This window comes from Mus caroli, chromosome 3 (genome assembly GCF_900094665.2).
Source record: "Mus caroli chromosome 3, CAROLI_EIJ_v1.1, whole genome shotgun sequence".
In the NCBI taxonomy this organism is placed as follows: domain Eukaryota; kingdom Metazoa; phylum Chordata; class Mammalia; order Rodentia; family Muridae; genus Mus; species Mus caroli.
In genome coordinates, this window is record NC_034572.1 from 113,276,738 (window position 1) to 113,280,998 (window position 4,261).

A 4,261-nucleotide genomic window follows, 5' to 3' on the forward strand; every position below is an offset into this window, starting at 1 on the left:
AGAGACACAGAAAACTTTACACAAAATAGTTTTCCTTCATCTAATTAGCTGTGCTGAAGGATCAAGCCTTTGGCTCATTGGTTGCCATCCAGTATAGATCCTGGCATGGGTATCTCAATTCATTGAAACTCCCAGCAGTTATGAAATAGTACAAGTAACTTGCCACCTGTAATAAATACCAAGTTATAGGGACACACAGATTTCTCATAAACACTAGACCAGAATCCAGATGAGGCCACTGTGATGATAGGAATTTTACTCCCAGTTCAGAACATACTCCTTAGCAAAAGTGGATAAGGGATTTAGGTCCAGGCCACCAAAAATTGTTTGTTTCTAAACTGTGCCCAGTGTGATCTCAGACACACCCTATAATCTGGATGTAACCATGAATTGTGCTGCATACATGAGAGCCATCTATAATATGAGTTGCTGCAGGGGAAAAAATACCCTGACAAGCTGTTGAACTAGTGCCTGCAAAATAAGGACCAATCTACACTCAAGTCCACTGTTGTTACCTCAAAGAAGCCAGGCCCATATGAAGGTCAAACAAGGACTCTCAGAGGCCCAAGTTCACTCCTTGACCTTGTTAATAAACATGGGAATGAAGCAAGGTTTCATTAAACTTGGAAGGATAGACTGCTTGGGTTTTCCTCTGGCTTTGATGAACTGCAGAGATCTTTTCTTTAGTCAAGTCCCAGGGCCTTAGAAAGGCAACCTAAAACAAATAGCATCCAAAAGGAGGCTATCAGATTAGTGGGAAGGTTGAAGAGTTGAGAGAGGGGATTGCCTAAGAGAAAATGAATTAAAATCTAAAATATAAGTGACGAGCTTTCTTTAAACACCTCCTGGGCTGGGCAAAGGCTTTCAGTGATGGGGCTACAGGAAGAGACAATTACACTGACTGAATTACACCCAGAGCATGACTGAAAGGCTGGACTTGGGGGATTTGGAATGTTCTCAAATTACCTTTGGAACTGTGGCCCTTAAATCACATGTGTTGTAGCCAAATAAGTTGAATGCATCATGTCAACTGTGTCTTCATGATCCTTCAGTGCACTGGCCATATGGGAAGGATATCTGCTAACTGTGCTTTCTTTTCTAAGTATTTGTAAGTATGTTTTCCTTTTCCTTTTTAAAATAAATCCGGTTGAGATCATTGACCTGTGTTTTGGTTCAAGTCATCTTGAAGTTTGACCACTGGCTGCTTCATTTTCTTTAAAATAAAATAAAATAAAATAAAATAAAATAAAATAAAATAAACAAATAAAAAACAGGGAGAGGGAGGAATAAAACTTTTATTTTCAGTCTAGTGTTCCTGTAAAACATATCTCCTGATATGCAGGTATGTATGTAGGTAGGTAGGTAGGAAGGTGAGTAGGTGGGTGGGAGGATGGATGGATGGATGGATGGATGGATGGATGGATGGATGGATGGGTGGAGAGCAGGCAAGATGGCTCAGGAAGTAAAGATGCTTGCCTCAAAGCCTGCTAACCTGAGTTTGGGATCCCTGGGACCTACACATTGGAAGGAGAGAACTGACTCTCAAAAGGTGTTGTAGTGGCATGCGCCCCTGACACACAGATCAATAAATAAGTGTAATGAAAAGCAAAAACATTCGCATTTGAGTACTAGAACTAGAGGTTCTGGGAGTAGCTTAGAATGTATATCATTCACACTAGAACTCAAACTTCTCAGGCTTTCATTCTCTTTCCACAATGTCTCATGGTTTCTCCTAAAGATCATTTTCTAAAGAAAAATAAACAACAACTGCATGATTCTTTGCCTCAGGTCTCCACAGCTGGACAGTATCAGTTCTCCCTCTTATTTGTGACCTGATGAGAAGCAACTTAAAGGGAAATGACTTACTTCAACTCACAGTATTTGGGAAGGCACGGCAGCAGGATTTGACAATATTCATTCATATCTGGGTGGATCAGGAAGCAGAAAAGATAGACCCCAGAAGTAGAGCCAGAGACCCTCTTTTCACAAGCAGGCTTCCCTTCCTAAGGCTTCTATAACCATCTGAGACCAGCTTGGCACCAGGCATTCTACCACACGAGCCCATGAAAGACACTTCTCCTTCAAAACACAACAGAGTCTACTAAGCCCTCCCCCTCTTGCTACTTTCTGAAACTGTCTTTTTCTTTTTAAAGATATCAGTGTTTTTGAGATTAGTTCATCTGAGAGAAAGAGAGAAAAAGCACATATATGTAGATGCCCATAGAGGCTGGAGGAGAGCATCAGATCCCATGGCTAGGAATTAGAGCTACAGGTGGTGTGATCCACTCCATGTGCACAGTGATAACCAAGCCCCAAGTTTCTGTGCAGACACAGCAAGTACTATGGACTGTTGAACCATCTTTTCAGCCCTTCTCACACTTAATATTTTTTATTTTTATTTTGTTTGTGCACACGTGCATGTGTGTGTGTGTGTGTGTGTGTGTGTGTGTGTGTGTGTGTGTGTGCTCAGTGCAGGTGGATGTCAGGGGACAACTTGTAAGACTTGTTTTTCTCTGTATACCATGTGGTTTCCAGGGATCAGATTCAGGTCCTCTGTTGGCAGAAGTTCCCTCCCCCGCAGCTAAACCACCTCATTGGTTTAACTTTTGAAAGAATAACCTATGAGAAGAACAAATTAATAACTAATCCTGCAATACTCCATTTACAAATGTGTTTACTTTGCTGGCTCCATCAGTCCAAAGATGGAGTTCACATCCTAACTTTTCTTTCTGTCTCCAATTCATGGTCCTCAGCAAAGCATTGTAAAATTCAATGAATGTTAGATTATTCTGCATTAGAGTACAGAGTACGAGGGGGAAAATAGCAAGGGAAAATGGCCTTATCTTTCAGATTCTTGCTCCAATACTCTGTCAGATCTTGTTCTACCCTGTTTGAGGCTCTGTGACACAGAGCTCTGGGCAGGGTCAGAGAAGAGTTTCTTTTGCTTAGACGAGATTGTCTAATTACAAAGTGGTTCAGTGTATACCTGCTGCCATGATTGTTTTCCACACACAAGCACTGTAGGCTTAGTTGTTCATGCAGAGACAGGCTTCCTCATCCCTAGGTGCTGTGTTTGTAGAACAGAAATCCTTCTTTGGTCATTTGTATCCTTCATGTGGCAGCCAATGGCAACACATTACTTTTGTTGATGTCCAAGGCTTATGGTAATGATTAGACAGATGTTGAACACACAGCTAGTTCAATCTAAGGAGATTTCTGGTCCTAAAGTACTTAGAAAGGGATTCTGCTGCTTAAAAAACTTCTGAGTCCTTGCTAGCTGCAAATTGCTTTACTGGCACCTGACAACATATTCTTTGATTTGCATCTACAGATGAGGCCTTGGAACAAGAGCAAGTTGGATGCCACCTTTACTTGGTTGAGCTGCAAGCCGCTCAAAAGAAATGTCCAAAACAAGCTTGTCTTCTCTGACAACCCCATCCCACTCCTGAGTTCCCTTCTCAGTGGCCAGCGTTTTGTCTTGGAAGAGACTCTAAAGAAATCAGAGATGGAAGTAGAGCTCAGTGGTTGGGTAAATACTTAGAGCTGTTACAGCATTGGTTGAGAGAGAGAGAGAGAGAGAGAGAGAGAGATCAACAACCATCTCAAGGGTTCTTAACTCTCTTATTCATAATCCAAACTATAATTTACTTTATTCTTACTAAGCCCTAAGTAGACTTATTCTTCAAAAATAACCATCAGTATCACCCCTACCATGCAGGCTTCCGTACTCTGTTGGTCTAACTTTGATGCCCCTGTATAAACTTGGAACACATGCTAGTCTTTAGGATACTTCTCTCCGCTCACTGAATTGACCACTGAAGACGTTATATCTCCTCTGTTACTTCCTGAGTTCCTGTGGGATAATCACCATGGCTTTGCAGTCCCAACACCGAAGAGGGTATTTTTCTGACCCAACAAATGAAGCAATTATTACTTTGAGAGTCTTCATACTATAAATTCTGGTTTGTAACTGATGCCATTCCTGGTAGAAAAGCCCTCGGTTCTTTAGTGACAAGTCTGTGACTTCCAGAGCCACTAGAAACTCGGGTGTTATGGTAACTCTTGGCATGGAAGCTGGATGTTATCTGCCTACCAAATACATAGTGTCAGGGAGCAAGTCAAGAAGAAGGGACCCTAACGGAAAATGGAAAAGAAAAAAAAGAAAAGAAAAATGAAAATGAAAACTCTGTCTGTCTGTCTGTCTGTCTCTCTCTCTCTCTGTGTGTGTGTGTGTGTGTGTGTGTGTGTGTGTGTGTGTGTG